This window comes from Protopterus annectens, chromosome 13.part0 (assembly GCF_019279795.1).
Source record: "Protopterus annectens isolate FY-2018-M chromosome 13.part0, PAN1.0, whole genome shotgun sequence".
NCBI lineage: Eukaryota > Metazoa > Chordata > Ceratodontiformes > Protopteridae > Protopterus > Protopterus annectens.
Genome location: NC_056747.1, coordinates 1,198,018,884 through 1,198,037,027, shown reverse-complemented (window position 1 = coordinate 1,198,037,027; position 18,144 = coordinate 1,198,018,884). Strand labels below are relative to the sequence as shown.

Sequence of the window (18,144 nt, the reverse complement as noted above, 5' to 3'; positions counted from 1 at the left end):
TTTCTCAAATTCTCCAGTAAAATTTTTGGTTTCGATCTTAGTCTCCCAACTTCAGATTTCTGTTTAATTCTAAGGTACTCCATAGGTTGGTTCTAGGCCAACTGCCCTGGTGAGCCATTTTAAGCCTAACCAATTATCCCTTGAGAGACTCAAATCCTGCACCTTGTGCTTGTTAAGGCTAACACCTTAACCATTAGGACACCCCCCAACCCAGATTGTTTCAGTCAACTCCTGTGATTCTCCCACTCTCAAGCATTTTCCTTTGGAGCAGTGGAAAGGGTTTCACTGGCAAAGTCTCTCCTCATTCTTATGGTAATAAAGCACATGAAGCAGAATTCTGCTTGAAGGCGCAATTTATGTTGGCTAAACTTTTGTATTTCCTCATTAGCCTGTTCTGCATCAAACTTCGTTCCTCCAGAAAAAAAATATATATATATTTTATTAAAACAGGACAGATGGATACAGCAGCTTGAATCTCACACTTGCTTCTCGACATTATTGCATTGCTGGAATAAATTTATTCACTGTACACCAGGCAGAAGATACAATTTTCTACACACACACTGCTGTCTCCATAAGTTCACACTGCGCTTTTACCACAGTTTTGTCACGATCAACTCTTTCTGCTGTTAGGCTTGCATCTTTAGTTATACAGGCCTTGGTTGCTTTGTCATGGCCAGGTATGGAGCATACACAGTCTGCCCTTTCAACAGCTCCTGCTGTGGAATACCAGTCCAACTGTTTATTTGTGCCTGTATAAAATAAATACACAGTCTTTTTTTTTTTTACACAACAGAAGAGGTTAGATTTTCCCTACGTGTTCTGTCCTCCAATTATACCATTTATTTTTTAAACGTCTTTTCTTCAGCAGTCTCCTTCAGCTAGCCTTTTCTACATTTGACCTCTGCTTTTAGCAGTTGTATTAGTTCACCTAAATATCTGTTTAAAGCTTCTTCCATTATTCCCAGGATTTTGTAATTTGAGCCGATATATCCCTTCAGTACATTATTTTAAGTAGTTCTGAGCACATTCAACAGATTTTTTCCCCTCTGGATTACTGGAAGCCATGTCTTGCACCAAAGCTGAAGCTCGAACCTGCTTTTTGCTCAACAGCTGTAGGAATTTTCCAAGACAGTGCTCTCTTAAATCTTTTCTAGCTAAAAAAAAGTCCCTCAGGCTCTTCGTTATTTCTTTGCTGGCATCCAGGCACTGTACTTAATAGCCAGTAACTGAATTTACTAAAACTGATAGGAGTTCCTGGCCCTTGTCTTTTACTCCCCCCACACATACACACAGTTAAATTTTTAAATTAGTGTGTGGCCATCTTGGAAAGCCCTCGTGTTGTGGAATATTTCAAGACAAACAGAGACAAAGAAAGACTAGGAATTTAAATGAAAGTACTTAAAAGAACCACCACCACCCAAAATATTACATTCGTAAAATAGTAATAGGTATTCTATGGAGACAAAAGACTTTACCAGTCAAGATGACTGCAAGTAGGGGAACAGAAAATAAAGCGAGAGGGGGATGGAATTTCCTGAAGGAAATTAGAAAAGGAACAAAAGGTATTAACTTGGGAGGGAAAGGGTAATGGAGTGGAATGACACTAAGCAGAAGGTTGGACTGCAAGTTAGAGAGAGACCACTTCCCTATCTGGGATTGACAGAGGACAGGCAAAGAGAAAGGGATAGGCAAGTGTCAAACACAAACAGCTTTGTTAGCATTGTTGAGACTAAAAAAAAAATGCGCGGTTAAGAAAAATTACTGCATGTTACAAAGAAGGGAAGGTAATTTACAATGAAACAATGGGAATAAATCTGGAAGACTCAAGTATGCAACAGAGTCCAGACAGTTAAGAATTTCTGTATGGAGTTGTTTGCATGGGTATTTTTGTACTTCAAGAAGACTTCATTATGATTTTTTTTCTCAGGTAGACAGCAAATACTACTGGATGTGTGATTGAGAAGACAAGACGTTATTAGGAACTTTTTCTTTAGGGAATGTAATGACTTGGAAGATTTTAAAAATTCCCTATAAAGTATACTGAAGGAACTATCGGGGGAAACAAAAGGCTGTAACTAAGTAAATTTATTTTTGAGGTGGGACACAGGATACCAATTGCCTAGATAATAGTAAGGCCTTAAGTATAACCAATTACTAGCAAAAGAAAAATCAAAACCTGAACCAACTATAACTTAAGTATCGAGTGCTGTAAACGAGATAGAAAAATTGTAGTGGCATCTTCAGAAAAAGAAGACTGTAAATTTCATAGGAAACTGCTGGAACAATACACAGAGAATAATGTTCTGGAGAAGTGAGATTATGGGAAGGAAGAACTTGAAATATTTATGCAACATCGGAATGAATGAAAAAGTGTTGAGAAAACATGTAACTTCATGCCAATAAATTAAAACTGTTGATACAGATTATTTTCTGTTAATGTACAGTTTAAAATTTGAACATTTAATAAAGACATTTAAAAAAAAAAGATAAAAAATGCTGGATTCAAACAGCTGAGCACCCCCCCCCCCAAAATAAATAAATAAAAATGCACATAGAAATATATGGGTCTTCTACTAAATTTCAAAACTTCAAATTTCTTACGGTCGAGACCATTCAGAAAAAACTAAATGAAAACTCCAGCCAAGCTAGAACTTCCAATGAGTAACCTCCCAAACCTCTTGTAACAGAGGCACATGGGATATATGCAAATGACCCTTATGAACATCAGGTATTTCAGCTATATGGCGAATTCTTTGTTTTAATTTGTTATTATGGTCGAGACCATAAGATCGAAGTTTTGAAACTTCAAACCGTTTAAACGGAAGTCAATGTACAGCTCGGAATGGTAGGTATATTCAACAGGGGATGTGGGGTGTGCTGCAAACACACACACAGTGTGAGCGTGTGATATATATATATAAAAATAAATAAATAAATAAATAAATAAATAAATAAAACACACACACACACACACACACGTGTGTATTTATTTCATCTTGGTTCTTTTATACAAGACTGAAAATATAAACAGCTGTTAATCCTAGAAAAAAAATCCCTGCTCTAAATGTTCCTTAAGAGAGTCTACTCTGGGTCTGGCACGGGGAGTCCTAATTTCAGGTTAGAAATTTTTATTTTTTTCAAGTAAGTGACGGTCTCAAGTGTTTTTTTTTCGGTCATTTGGTACCAAGTAGCTCATCCAGGCAATAATAACCCAGACACAATTCATTACACAATTACATTTTTCCAAGGCTAAGCAGCTTCACAGAAAAATACCCTCTTCCTATTAGAGAGCTGAAAAATTAAACCACCTTATTACTCCAAGGATGTATAGTCTCAGCAAGTGGACTTTTCTCCTTTCCAAAACTAAATACAGAATACTACAACTGTTGCATTTGTGGTACAGACTTACAAAATTCAAAGCTATCATACATTTTGGTAAATCTGTTTACATAACAATTCCCTTAATGATTCACAAATACGTTTGAAACAATATAGCAAAACATAGTGTAATCTTAGTATCCGAGTGCCAGACATTTCAACTATCTTGTATTTATAGCATCTTTCAGACAAAAAATGTTGAGGACTGCTCCTTCTGTTAATTTGCACATTTCAGGTAGCGTTGTCGCCTCACAGTAAGACACTGTCCTGTTCGATTCTCAGCTAGAGCGTCTTCTGTGTGGAGACATGCATGAATGGGCGTACCTTCATTGAAGGTTGTGCGTCAGGGCTGGCAACCCGGCATGTAAAAATAGTCTGCCAATCATTAGCGGACACGAGTTCCGCTGTGGCGACCCCTAACTGGGAAAAGCCGAAAGACTCAACAACAGTAGTCTTTGGCACTTCAGCGATAAAAAGCCAGTTTCAACCCACGTATCAAACCAAGACCACTGTGTAAAAACAGTGAAGTGCAAGAATTATACTTTTTTGTAAGTAATTATAGCATCTTCCACACAAATCAGAGGACTGTTTCTTCCAGGAATTTACATATTTTAGACTTTTGTGTTTTAGGAAAAAGCAACCACACACTTCTTTACAACTTTATATAACTGCCACTGTGCAACTTTTTGGTCTCACTTACAGAAAAAAGTGTAAACTTTAAGGATGCGTGCAAAGTCAGAGTTACTGAATCTGTGCTAAGACTACTTCTGTGGTCCACTTTCTGTTCCAATACCAGTCAAACTTTCCTTATCAAATCATCCTATATATTAAATTGTGCGAATAATTAACTGCAGAGCCATACAAGCAGCTGGTGGCCTGTAAAATAAAAAAGTGTGTCATAATGCACACATGACCTGTTCACATTTTAAGTAAAAAAATAGCACTCAGCTGAGAGGCAGATAATCAGTTTTACAATGAACCGCTTATATAATTTCAAACTTTTTAGCAAATGTTCTCCCTCAAAAGCCTTGCTGGCTTACACAATAAAACTACTATAAACAAAACGTAAATGGAAAAGGATGGCATAAGATAGTCTGCCACTAAAATAATGGAAACCCACAATAAGTTTATTCAAGTTATGCTGGGGGGGGGGGGGCACATTCTTCATATTCTTCCCTCAGGAACATTTCTTTGCTTACTCGTTAAAGGAATAAATAGAGATCCTTCAATTATCTTATTCTGGTCAAACAAATAACATACACAAACACATTAACCAATAAACCTACAAATTTCTAGGATGAAACTAGAGTTCCAGGAGAAAACCACCAAACACAAGAATATGCAGAATCTACAGTGGCAGCAAACAGCACCCTGAGCCTAGAATGCAAACATATAAAATTCTACACAGCCCACCCCACAGAAACGCATGACATAGCTAATGGAAGGGGAGAAACTCTACAGGAAGGCATTATATAGCTAATGGAAGGAGGCCAAGAGGCACCATCACATCCACTGAATCCAACCCAGGAATAAAATATAATGTTGGTACTTGCGTATTATCGCAACCAGATTTTGCGCAGTCTTTTAACTGTGTTGATTTGTACGGAAACGGCATCACTGAAGTGTAATATGGAAGGGTACACTGTCAGAAAGTCTTCCGGGATATCGGTGATAGTTTTAAAAAATGTTAGGACTTGTAATTTTTAACATTTGTGGGAAGCGTCCTTTAAAGACGTCAAGCGTGGACTTCTGTGATTGCTGTGGTTACGTGTGTATGTATGTTGGTTCTGAAAGGATTGTGGCAGTTAGCGGACGAGATATTGCACACAAGCGGAGTTTAAACAGCACATTAGGTGCTTGCTATTAAGATGGTCAGAAATCTAAGGATATCTGTAGGCTGCTAGAGTTATGACATTCCACAGATGATCTTTGGCTTGCTTTTGTGTAGGTTTCCTTTTCTGGAATGACTGTTTGCAATCAACAGGACTGCATTTTTATGGTTTATATCGTTGAATTATTCACCACAATATATTTTCCAAATATTTAATCATTTTGGGAAGTAGGGTCAGCTATCTAGTTTTCCTTCTTCAGTTCTTTCCCTGATTAGATGAGTGTGGCAGTTAGCGTATGACATTGCACACTAGCAGTCTTTAAACAGCAGATGAGGTGCTTTCGTACTGTGGAATGTTTTAAGTTCTTGTGGCGAAGGATACTCTCTCAGCATTACCTTGTTCTTTTTGAATGTATGAAAGCATTGTGAAGGTTATACTGAAACAAGATTTTCTGTAGTGTTTCTGTAGTCTTAGGTTTACCATTGAATCAGCTGCGAAAAGAATAGTAAAGGTTTGAAAACAGATCCCTTTCCTTCACCGACCGGCAGCATGTCAAAGGAACGCCTTGGAAGTAGAATGGGACTTGCTTAAACTGACACAACATGCTGGCGGTAAAGGGGAAACCTATTTTTCAAACCTTACTTTTCCAACTTTAGTTTCAGCCATTTCAATGATAAACCTTCATAAAACTACAAAAACATTACAGAAGACGTGTATCTAACCTTCATAACACTGTATTGTTACTACTTGATCTAAACAGAAGTAACCAGCACTGCCGAAAAAATCTGGTTGCGATAATATGCAAGTACCATAATTTTATTTAGTTATCTTAATCATCTCTCTTTGTAAGGGTCATGGTGGTGCAGCGGTTAGCATAGTCTCACAGCAAGAGGTTCTTCCGTTCGATTCTCGGCTGGAGCGCCTTCTATGTGAAGTCTGCATGCCCTCCCCACAGTCAAATGACGTCTAAAGACATGCAAGTAGGTGCGTGCGTGAATGGGTGTGCCTTCTTTGAAGGTTGGGCTGGCAACTTGGCACCGTAAAAAATCAACTGCCAATCATTAGCAAACCGGAGTTCCGCTGTGGCGACACCTAACCGGGATAAGCTGAAAGACATCTTAATCATCTTTGTCTATTCATTAGGTTTATAACCTTCTGTACAGCATTCTAATTCAGTGAAAACTTACAAAAACTTACCTCATCATTTGTCAAATTATTGCCAACTTTCAAAATCATTTTGAAACCCAGAAGTAGAAGACAGAAGGAAAGGACAGCTACAACAAAAAACAAACTACCCAGGCCACTGCTTTCAAATTAAGTTAAGAAACAAAATGCAAGCAAACACTGCCAAGCTTAAGTGTGAATTTTCACAAGTCTGCTTAATAGATTTCCAATAATAAATTCAGGGAGAAAATTTTATATATATATATATATATATATATATATATATATATATATATATATATATATATATATAATTTTTTTTCACAGTAATTGCAGTGATGTAATAAAGGATGCACCCATTTTGTAATACTAGATATCAAGACAGGATGACAGCCTGGCAATAAAAGAAAATGTCTTCATTCTAACAGACTCAACAATTTTGGGGTTCAAAAAAAGTTATAAACCAACAGACCCCACTTTTGGTATATCCTGGCCTCATGCTAGAATGTATCAGACTTTTGGATCATTCTACAGAAATAAAGATCCCAAGTTAACACATTTCCTTTCGAAGGATAAAAACTCTCTACCTACCATCCCAGCACAACAAATATTAACGAACACTAACAACTCTGATAAAAAGGGGTCCAAAAGCATATGCAGTTTTTACTGTCCTGAACCCTAGCAACGTACAACACTATGAAGTACTACAAAAAGCTCATTGGTTGTCTGCTAAGTAGTAGCCTATCTGGCAGTTCAGAGGACGTAAAGTACTGACCTGTTAACAAGTTGCTTCCTGTAATCCAGGGTACAAGGTTTGATTAATTAGACCTCCACTTGCCTACTACACAATAAAAGAAAGTTATTTAACCAGACAGTGCTCTCAAGTCTCTCAAAGAGCTCTGATTGTATATATGCCTCTGTACAGAAATGTGTCATTTGTTGTACTTTTACTGTTATGGAGCTTTTCTCCCCAGGCCTCCGCTGTAAATGGACCTTGTTCCAGTCAAACTTTCCCAGTAAACAAATGTAAAATAAAAAGTCACCCTTGAAAAACAGATACTTGTGTCCAGTGGGATTAAACAGCATCTTTCCATTCATAATTTGCCTATTAAATTGCAATAAATTTCCTCAACAGTCTTAAAGAATGACATGAAACAACATGTTCTCATATGCTTGTCCTAATGCAACAAAATAGCACTGTAGAACCCACTTATTTTCAATGTGGCCCTAAACACTGGAAACAAATTCCAAACAGCTTAGTTCATCAGGAATGTTAAAATATTAGGCTCTCTCAAAAAACAGCCAAAAGTGCTATGGCTTCACATATCCTGAAATACCTTTCCTTTCTCAAATTCTTCTAAATCATTACTTTATTTCCTGGTATCAGAACCCTCCTCATTCACAAAAAGGAAATGTTTTATTTATGTAGCATCTCCTTGCCCTTACCTACTGTCTGCCAGTCATTACCTCCCTTCACTAATCAGCCCATCTGTTCCCCCATCACTAGGGGTGAGGGTTGGCATACAGGAGCCTTTATGTAGGCAATAAAGGGTAGTTTGACTTTTCCATACCCCCTTGTGCCTAATCAGAGAGCCCATGGGTATGTAATTTGAGCAAGTGTAGTACTGCGCCACATTGACAATGGGCTGACATCAGGACTGCCCCACCCACAGAAGTCATTGTACCCTTGTTTCCTGCAAGGAAATCAACTTGTGTACATGGGCCCCTAAGCACCCAACTTGCCCTCCTTAACCATTCTCCCCTGCCTTCACCATCAAACTTCTAAGCCACTACTCAAACAAGGGTTACCAGGGCCATAATAAAGACCTTAACCCTCTACGCACTACTGTACACTGTAATGCACTCTCTCTACATTTAAACAGCTGGCAATGTCAGGAACTGTGAAACATTAACAGATGTCACTCAACTCAAACAAATCCACCTCTGCTTCTAGAATGCTGTTACAATGCTATTATGATTTAATTTAGATATCTGCTTTATTACCTATTTTTCCATTTAGAAGTGTATTTACTTCATTGCTTGGTCACATTCATTTAACAGCCCAGACAGTGGATCCCAGCACTACCTCAATAAACAAACAATAACCGAAGACAGATGTTCAATATTTAAGATTTCACAGAAGATCAAATATGAAGAAAACTTGTCATTTTCTGAAGAAAGCTACCCTTTAAATTTAACAACTCACTATTTAAACTAATTTAATCCAGTGAGCAAGTACTAAATAAAAAAAATAAAATTTCTACTGCTCAGGTGCTGGTTCCAATCCTTGTTACAAGGCAAGGTTTTCATGTTACAATATAAAACAGCAAAAGTCCTAAATTAGCACTACAGTCTCTTGGGTCCAGGCTCCAATCCTGGCTTCTGGGTGGAGTTCTCCAGTATCTTTTCTACATCCCAAAAGATAAGCTACTTTCCACCCACTGTTTCATTCTGAAAAGTCCCTCCTCTCCCAACTTGACATTGCAAAGTCTCAAATCATAAAAATTAACCGTTTGTAAAAAGGAAGCAAATAAAAATAGTTTTCTCCCAATTACTTCCTGCCAACAAGGCCCTTAATGCTTAGTCTTTTGCAAACTGCCCCTATATGTCATTCACCAGGTACAGCCCTCTTTGGAGGGTAGAGGTATTGGTCAGTAATTAAGATTTTCAAGCAGACCACAATGGAGAGAGAAAGTGGGATCTCAAGTATTACTATAAACACACAAACGTGCAAAATTCTGTTTGTGGATGTTTGGAATAGTCCATGCATACCGCTCAACCTCTAAGTGAAAGAAATATGGTCACATTCAAAAATAAATGGGGAAGGGTGCAGGGAGAACAAAACATAAAAATCAAGGACAGATTTTAAATTATTGCTTTTATAAACTTAAACAGGTTGTATGTTAATATTCTTCCAAAAATGTAGGCCAGGTCTGAAACTCTAATGCCCATCATTATTTCAGTGACTTCAGACCTCAATGGTTTGCCCTAAAACCAGAATTTTTTTTTTTATGAGGAACAGACCAAAAATAGGAACCAAAAATGTGGACAGCCAGTCACAAGTGGTGTCCCACAGGGATCTGTCCTGGGACCCCTCTTGGTCGGCATTTATTTCTCAGATGTTAAAGCAAACATGGGAGGGTTGTGGCTGACAAAGTTCGCAGATGACTGCAAACTAGGCGCCATAGTCCATACACCAGCGGACACATACATCCTACAAAAAGGCCTCACAGAAACGGACAACTGGTGCCGGAGTCATGGCCTTAAACTAAATGCCAAAAAATGTATAGTCATCCCCTTTGGGAAAAACAAAGTACCCACAAATTATCACATAGACAGCAACCCACTGAGTACGGAAAAAGTAATCAGAGACCTAGGGACCCAAGTCGACAGCAACCTCTCATTTGACACCCACGTTGCCAAAGTGGTTAGAAAAACATTCTACCTTGCACACCTTATCATGAAAGGATTCACATCCAGATCCAAGGATGTCATTGTACTCCTATACTCCTCCATCATCAGACCCATGATTGAGTATAACGCCCCATTTCGTATGTACCTCACCCGGCATTTGCAACAGCTAGAGAGACCACAAAAGTACCTCACCAAGAGGATCAAGGGTCTCCAACATATGTCTTATTCTGCCAGACTAAAGAAACTCCAGCTCTATTCAGTAGCATACCACCTGCTCAGAGGTGATCTCTGCCTGACGTACAAGGCCATGTCCAATCAAGAACTGATGGACATGCTCCACCTCAAAAAATCCAAATCCATCAGAACCACGAGAGCTAAAGACTTAAACCTCGGTACAAGTATGAACAGGACATGCTGGAGGGATAGATTCATAACCCAGAGGCTTCCCATGCTCTGGAACAAGATCCCAGTTCATGTTAGACAGAGCCCCTCACTGACTCAAGAGAAATCTTGAGGAGTGGATGGGAGATCGTAAGTTTACCCCAGGGGTCACATCTGTGTCACTACTAGACAGGGGCACAGTAAACTAATTCTATTATATAAGGGGAGCTTCACTGTGTCACTACTAGACAGAGGCACAGTATTCTAAATATATTCTGTGCATTTTTGTACCATTTCATGGGGGTGGCGAAAGCCACATCACTATGGCTAGGCTTACAGATGCCCCAGGGCAGATAGCCTAGTACTAAACTAGGCAACTATGATAAGCTCAACAGTATGCATACATTACTACAGATACAAAAAGCAAATACCAGCTTTTCTAGGCTCACACAGAACCCAAGGACAGTTGACCTTGAGTTCCAGGGGTGGGGGTCAGCCCCCTCCATACAATTAAACTAATAAAGACAATAGGTTACTTTCTGTGCTTAAACAACAGCAGTCACCACTTTTACCACAGCTGGGATGTAGTGAACAAATGTATAGTACAAAAACTACCAATTACAGACAACACTCACACAACTTCATTAAGGATTTAGAAGTTGCAACTACGCAACATTCTGCATAATTACTACCCCTTTTACAGTGCAAGTTTCATAAAAATGCAACCATACCTGAACATTACAGCAAATGATAGTCAATTAAAATCATTTAAAAGAAGAGGCATGACAATTTCCCAAGAATCAGCTAAGCATGGTTTAAGGGTGGGCACAGCTTCTTCAATTGCCAAATGCTTAAAAAGTTTAATTATTTCATTAATTTGTTAACAGGATAAAAATCACTAAACATAAAGTCTTTCGGGGGTAACCATGACTCTCAAACTCTTTGCTCAAGAATTCTGGACACAATTAAATATAAGGGGGGAGAAAACCCAAACTCATAAATTTTTAACTACTACTCTAATTCACTTAAAAATGAATAGATTATTTCTCATCAACGTGCATGTTCTGAACAATAAGCATGAAACTCTGCCTGGCACTACTAACTGCAGTAGTCAGTAATTTAACAGAAAATGAGATTTTTTATGAAAACGCAGCAAAACTATAAGGTAAAAATCGGAGTCAGCTGCGAAATGTGGGACAAACCAAGAAAACCTACCTGGTTAAGTGCCTTATTCTAAGACAAAGTAGTACAGTCTGCAAGTACAACTGTTCAGGCAAAAACATCCCACATCACAAGCACTTCATTCCAAAAATCATTTAACTACCGTATGTTTTGGGGTAGGGATAACAAAAAAAAAAAAATTGCCAAACATCTGAGTAGTCACTATAGATGAAATAATGATCGCCACGCACCTTGTTTCTACTAATGATCCATACCACTGGGGAAAAAAATAACGTTCACACAAGTTGAACAGGTCACTACCTACGATCCCTTTACATAACTAGTCAATGAATGCTTGGGGTGCTAGTCCACGGTCGGCTACCAGCAAACTATGACAGAGCCTCTTTCAGAGTTGAACACTATGCAATTATTCCTCATTGTACACGTTAATGTTTACAATGAAAAGATTAGCCATCATAAAGCTCATCTCTTTAATGCCATCTTCCTCTTAACCCAATTAAAACAAACCTAACAAAAGCGTGCACACCTAAATGCAATTTCCCCCAGAGTTCAAGTTATAACGTTAAACAGACTACACAGATATTAAGGAAACATGTGAGCTACCCTTCCAACCTCAGGGTTTCTTCCGAGAAAAAAAAAAAGAGAGTTAGATTACAAAAAATAAAAAAGAACGTGTTCAAAAGCTTTGATGAAACGGAGTTTTCAGCATACACACTCGTAGCACCAGTAGACAACAAATATGTATAATATCCAACACCAAACGACTTATACACAGAAGTCTGCAATAATTTAAATAAAGCCAGCCAAATAGATGCCCAGACTACACGAGACAATCTCTTCAATCGACCGCGAAGGACAAACAATAGCAATCTAAATTAAAAACATTTAAGGTCACTAATGCTTCCCACGACATTAATTTCACTTTAAGAGCCAATAGGCCTAAAAAAACTCCTATCAAAAAGACAAAAACAATAACTTATAACCTTCCTCCCCCCTCCATGCAGGAGGAATACCTCTTAGTTAGATATTTTGGAAAAGGGCACGTTTAAGTATTTTAAATATACCTTATTGATATCCAAATTGCCTTCTAGGAAAAAAATATTTTAGTCCACAAGCTACAACATAACCAAGCCACGCACTGCGTCATAAAAATATACCACCGTCATCAGCAAGCGACAAGCAATTCTGCTTTGTGTAGCTTCCTCTCATTCCATAAACTAGAAAATATACCTTCCTCCTTCTAATTTGTGTTTATTCTAAAATATAAATAAACACATAACTATCTCACCAAACACTGGGTCACGTGAAGAAGAACCCCATACCAAGTCTAGAAACCAATTTTATCAACCCAAAACAGTGAGTATTAGCATACTGGCCAATTATAGTCGATCTTCACAGGAGTGACAATTAAATTGGCTATTAAAGGTGGGACATTTTCACCTCCATGGTATTTATATATCTCATGGAATATAATATGACAGGAAAGTGATGGTTGTCATAAATACGCGCTGTTTGACAGTTGGCTTTATCCGTCTGTTTTGGAGTGTATAATTTGTAACTAGTTGTAGCTAGAGGCGGGATTACAGCTACACTCAGCTCGACTTTTAAGGAGGCGGGCAGGCTTGGAAAGCTTGGGGCGTTACATAATTTTTTATACAAAGTGGGATCGGGAAGGCTCTTAACGTTTATCTGTTGCGCAGGACTTCATTTAAACAAAGTGACCTACGTTTTATGTATTTTAAGGGTGAGATTATGAAGTATTTGTGACTGCTTAGCATACCTGTGTGGAGGCGGTAGCGTTTGTGGTTGCTTAACTGTTTTTAATTTATGTCACTAAAGACTTCTTGCAACTTTTCATAAGGATGACAAGGTTTCATATACTTTTTGTTTAGGAAGCATTTTATGCACCGGTATTAGTATTAACAGCGCAGTGTAGTTTTCATGAGTGGGTACTTAAGCGGTAAATCTATCTATCTTCAGTAATTGTTTTGACTAAGCAGTAAGTATTTGCAGCAGTTGCACAGTGGTGATATTGTGCAAAATTAAATGCCCTCCCCCACGTATGTAGAGAATATTTAACAGATCGCTAAGGGTGTAACGGGCCCTATGAAAGTACATCAGCTTGTTATTTTTATTATTGTTTTGACATATAAAGAGGAGCTTTTGTAGATGTGTTAGTAATAATAGAATTTCCAGACGATGTTAACATCCTACAAGAGGGTTTTACACAAATGATTGGTGCCAAAGTTATGATCTTAAACTCCATACAAAAAATGTATTATCATTCCTTTTGGTAAGTGCGATGTTCCTGCTATTTGCCACATCAGTAACGACACACTAAGTATGCACTTTGTGGTGAGAGACCTGGGCACACAGGTTGACAGCAACCTTACCTTTGATCACCATGTCTGCACAGTGGTAAGAAGGGCATTCTGTATTGCTCATTTTTAAGGGCATTACATCCAGAAAAAAAAAAGTTATAATCTCTCTCTACTCTTCCCTTATCAGGCAATAGAGTACAATGCCCCTTTTGGTAGGTACGTTTCCAAGCACCTGTAGCAATTGGAGAGATCACAAAGAAAATTCAAGGTCTTTAGCATCTGTCATATGTGGATCATCTGAAATCACTGTTGCTTTATTCTGTTTCATACAGATTACTCTGAGGCTATCTATGCCTTTCATATAAGGTAGTCTTTGACCCTGCTGTATTGGAAATGCTGTATATATGTATGTCAAATGATACACAGGTTACTCTCTCTAAAAGCCTTAACTTGGTATGTGACATTAATAGAACCTGCTGGAGGGACAGATTTGTCTCCCAGAGGTTACCACACCTTTAGAACAGATTCCCACTTCATGTCAAACAGGACACCTCATTGGCTGTCTACAAACATGGTCTGGACGATTGGATGGGTAACCTTAAATTCACCCTGGGGGTTCCACCTCTGTTCCTCTGGGACAGGGTCAGTTGGTGCTGATCGTGGAAATAAGGGTAGAAGTTGGTTAGGCTTGCAAGGGCCTTTGGGCCATTAGCCTATTAACTTCATATGATCCTATGAATGAAAGAACATAGATGTGGGCTTTTGTGCTTTTTAACAAAAATGTTAACAAGGTGCAATTGGTCAAGTGTGACTGGGGTAAGAAAAAAGTTCTTCATTTTTATCATTTTGTTGGAGAAGGGGCATTGGTACCTCTTTCTTCTTTCCCTTGCATGAACAGCAGTGGCACATGCGCACACATCCAGTTGTGACAGACTAACTGTAACAGCACTTTAACATTAAACAATAATTTATTGTATTTAATTGATACAGCCCATTACAATAACAGTAAAAAAATCAGGTTTCAAAATCATAACTTTCGAGTAGTTTAAAAGATCAAATGACTGCAAGATTAAACCGTAGGAAAGGAAACATTCCCTGTTGCAGATAAAAAGAAAAAATGAATAGGTGCAAAGTTTGTGTGCACCTGTAGACTAAAATACATTTAGTGATTAAACTTATAAAAACAACAATGAAATGACTGTAAAGAAATTAAGTAGAGTAACATGTTTAATTTAAATATTTTTTAGAATGTTGTATGTTTCAGTTAGCAGACTAATTTTGGATCAGAATTTATAGTTTATTTTTTGGCAGTGGAAATTTGTTAGCCACAATTGGTAATAAAATAATTAAATATTTAAAAGAGGGAGGCTCATAATTTTTTTTTTTTTTTATAATGAGTGCGTGTGCTTAACAGCCAAAGTGAAGAGTTTTAGTTGCAATTACACAAGTAGAAACGGGAGTTAACTAAAATTAGATATTTTGGTAAAATTACCTCAAGAAATGAAATTCAATATGCAGAGCTCAGCTTCTGCCACAGTAAAACTTAATACAACTATGGAAGAGACTGAATTGAAGCTTGCAAGGTTCGCTTAAACCTTTATGAAAATAAGAGCTTTTGACAGTTAAGCTGGTTCTTCAGTCTCTCTAATGTCAAATTGGTCCTTAAAGGAAAACTCCACCTTCTCCTACAGTTTAACTCCACTCTTTGGGAGCTTTTCTCCTTAAAGTATGCTTCCTGCACTGTGATAGGTACCTGAAACCTGCTTTTACTTAAAACTTTCATTTTCTCATTTTGGTATCAAAGGAAGGGAAAGACCACTCACTTTTTAAGCTTAACGTCTCACATGAGTTGCAGAGGGGTTTGTCTACACTTGCATGACATACCACACCACACAGAGAAATCTGTAGTCAGGAGCTCAGGCTGCTGTAAACAAGACAGAGAGGTGTAAAACTGTTTTCCATTGTCTTTGCTGCTGAGAGGGAGAGAACTTACACTGATTCACAGCTCCTTCTAATGTACCCGTGCCTTTCAGAGCAAAACAGCAATTAAATCAGTCAGTGGTTCAAAGACAGTTGTTACCTCTTTTGACACATTTACATAAGCAGCATCACGGTATTGAAATGCTAAGCTTTAAACTTGAGATATATTGTCTATATCACCTTACATTTTAAGTTGAATGTAGTATCAAAGATATCTGTGACATTTAGAGAAAAGTTAGAAGATATTTTTTTGTGTACTTGTAAAGTATCAGCACATCTACTAAAGTCTGGGGGGGGGCTGTCAATTCATGTTGGACTACAGAAAGATACTTTGAACAAAGGCCTGCAATTTAGCAACTGTTTTGGTTGCAGCTGTATAATTCCTTCGCATACTGTAAAACAAGTCCTGAGACGCACACAAATGAGGGCCATATAAGAAATAAAAGAAGCAGTCCTGTTACAGAAGGTATGCAAGATGACCTTGACTGACACTAATTCCATTATATATCAATGGCGTGGGAATACACCACTACTTCTTATGTCTAGCATGACTCATATAAAGTAGATTTGAAATGGGTTATGGGAAAGAAAAAGGCTTAAAGGAAAATAAGATCACTTTGATATGTCAAGCCCCATTGACAGCCATTTTGCTGAAAACGCATTAAAATTCTGTAAGAAGCAGTTAGTGACTTTAAGAGGTTAGAACAGAGCTAGAGTGAAAAAAATAGATTTTTTTAGTGCTAATGTCGAGTTTTCATTTAAATGTACAGGGTGGAAATCAATTATCAAGAAAGAAAATTATAGAAAAAAAAGGTATCACGTGATATCTGTTAGTTCAAACACCAATGCACAGACAATGTATGTAAACATACTATTGCAGATTGACTTAATCTTTTATGATTATTCAATATAGACAGTGCAGCTGCATTCAAATCTGTTTTCCACTTGTGTTCCTTGTAATCTAAGTGCCATTCTAGATCACTTTGGGTTCGCATAATCCAGTACTTTAAAGTAAAAATCTCATAAAGTTGCAACATTAAGTAGAATGATGATATATTACTGTTTTCTCTTGTTATAAGGTAAGCATGGTCCTAAATCAACTGAAGCCTGGTAATAGTGTTCTCAACACAGAATGCAGAAAAAGTGCAAAGCCCGTTTATATAAACTACATTTTTGTTGGTATAGTTGAAGTATTTAAGGGTTCCATAGCTTTTTGGGGTATCTTTTTCTTGGTTGTTGCTGCAGTAAAAATAAGGGAGCTGGATACAAATGTGCACTGCCTGCATCATCTGCATAAAAACGCCCCGTTCAAACTTTCCCCTGCCTCATGAGTTGCCTTTCCCGAAACTCATTGTTCAAAGGCAATTTTTAAATTAAAAATCTGTTATCAAAAACTGGTTCTTGTCTCAACAAAAATCTAAGTTCTGCCTAACTCCTCTTAGTTTTCCAGTTATTTCTTATTGTTGTTGTGCTCCCATAAATATTAATACTGAAAGTTGATCTTCTTCTTTCAGCGTTTCCCAGTTAGGGGTCGCCACAGCGGATCACCTGTCCGCTCATGATTTGCAGTGGAGTTTTACGGTGTCGTGTAAGTTGATAAACCATCCAAATTGTTTTCTGTAATGGTACGTGATTGCTCATCACTGCCTACCATATTGTTGTCATACTCTCATACTACCCACCCATTCTCAAACCCCAACTTTGCCTACCTGCTGGGTAGGATACCCTCCGGTTCAGAAAGCATGCTTACACCCCATGAACAGTGGCAGCATTCAAGGAAATGACATCCTAAAGAATGTAAGGAAACTCCATAATTTGTCTTAAGAAATCTCCCAGAGCCCATCTAATTGAACAGAGCAAATGTAACTGCATTACAGACCTAGGTTAAGGATCCACGGCATAGGCCACTTTGCACCGTTAATGTTAGGCATTACTGTAACTTTTCTGCTGATTTACTAACAGTTGGGAGGATAATTTGATAATGTATGTCAAAGTATACTTGCTATAATTCTAAACGTTGCGACAGAAGCAACAGTCTTAATTGTTCCTAAGTTAAGTGGATGTTTTTTTCAGGAGGGGTAACTCTGCTCTGCCTTCTGTGCTATACTTTCTATGATTAAGGTTAATCTTTAGTAAGAGCTATGACTCTCATAACTTTAGCAATCAGTATTGACCCCCTTAAGGGACATATTGTAGCTGTACGCTTGCATACAAGTCTAATCCTGTGTGTATGTGGGGGGGGGGGGGTGTCTGCACCAGCCTTAAAAACTGTTAATTTTTTTTTTGCTGTTTGTATCCCTTGTAGCAGAATGTCTGTTGTTAGTGGTGTATAAGTTGCATGTCAACCTATTTAATTTGTTGTAATATATATATTAATGTATTGTCTTGCCCCTGAGGCTGGTGCCGTGGCTGAAAAGAGTCATATACTTCCCAATTTAACAAATGGTAAATGAAGTAAAATCTGTTGGCAAGTTTGCTAAGAATTATCT

The 18,144-nt window shown here is 37.9% G+C and overlaps 2 protein-coding genes across 5 annotated transcripts in view; one reads left to right on the top strand and one right to left on the bottom strand.

The window, feature by feature from the left end:
- DDX42 (DEAD-box helicase 42) overlaps positions 1 to 12,537 on the bottom strand; it is a 991,771-nt gene extending 979,234 nt beyond the window's left edge. Inside the window, exon 1 of the mRNA XM_044054957.1 lies at positions 12,419 to 12,537. The gene's annotated coding sequence lies outside the window, so the exon portion shown is untranslated. The remainder of the gene's footprint in view (positions 1 to 12,418) is intronic.
- A 51-nt stretch (positions 12,538 to 12,588) lies between these two features.
- Positions 12,589 to 18,144, top strand: part of STRADA (STE20 related adaptor alpha) — a 923,993-nt gene continuing 918,437 nt past the window's right edge. For 2 of the 4 annotated variants that reach the window (XM_044055206.1, XM_044055205.1), the window contains exon 1: positions 12,594 to 12,710. The gene's annotated coding sequence lies outside the window, so the exon portion shown is untranslated. Of the gene's footprint in view, positions 13,099 to 18,144 lie in introns of all 4 variants that reach the window. The other 2 variants (XM_044055203.1, XM_044055204.1) reach the window with 2 other exon arrangements.